Genomic DNA, 777 nt, shown 5'->3' on the forward strand with positions numbered 1-777 from the left:
GACTACTAAATGATGTTCTAGAGAGGGAGCAAAATGACCACAACTCCATGAAAGAAAATGGAAAGAGCCCACCAAATAGGGCAAACAATTAAACACAGGAGAATAAGAGGTATACAAAAGCAGTCTTTCAGTTATTCTTTTGTATATAGCAGCAAAACATTTCCATCAGCATACTCTACAAATGGACTTCTCCAGCACCCTATGGGGCATGATTCCATCTGGGTCTACAGGTGGATCTCAAGGAAATAGCAGTAGCTCAGTTCCACAAGTGACACCTGGCCACCAGTAAGCATCATGGATACTGTCCATATTCATGACATACTAATACTAGAACTTTGTGCGATATCCTATCCCCAAACTGTTAGAAGTGATGGTCATATATTTCCCATTCCTGTATTTATCTTATTTTTTTTTCTTAGTAATTCTTTACTATCATTAAAACTTTTTATTAGTTCCATTGTTTTGAAATATTTAATGTTTAATTAACATTTAATTGTCTGACTATTGTTTAATATTAATTTTTGTTTTAAGATTTATACTGTATCTTTGACTTACAATCTACTTAAAAGACATGGTATGATATTTTCTCCTAGTATTAGAAACTTTAAAAAATATATTTCCATTTTCCATTGACTTTATATTACTTCTTCCTTGTCTTTTATACACACATACACACACACTCCAAAAAAAAAAATATGTGTATAACCCAACATAAGATTGATACTGTCTTGTAGAAATCTTCAGTTACCTTTTAAATGGGTTTATCTAATATATTTT

Source organism: Octodon degus, unplaced genomic scaffold (assembly GCF_000260255.1).
Source record: "Octodon degus isolate 3935 unplaced genomic scaffold, OctDeg1.0 scaffold00186, whole genome shotgun sequence".
NCBI lineage: Eukaryota > Metazoa > Chordata > Mammalia > Rodentia > Octodontidae > Octodon > Octodon degus.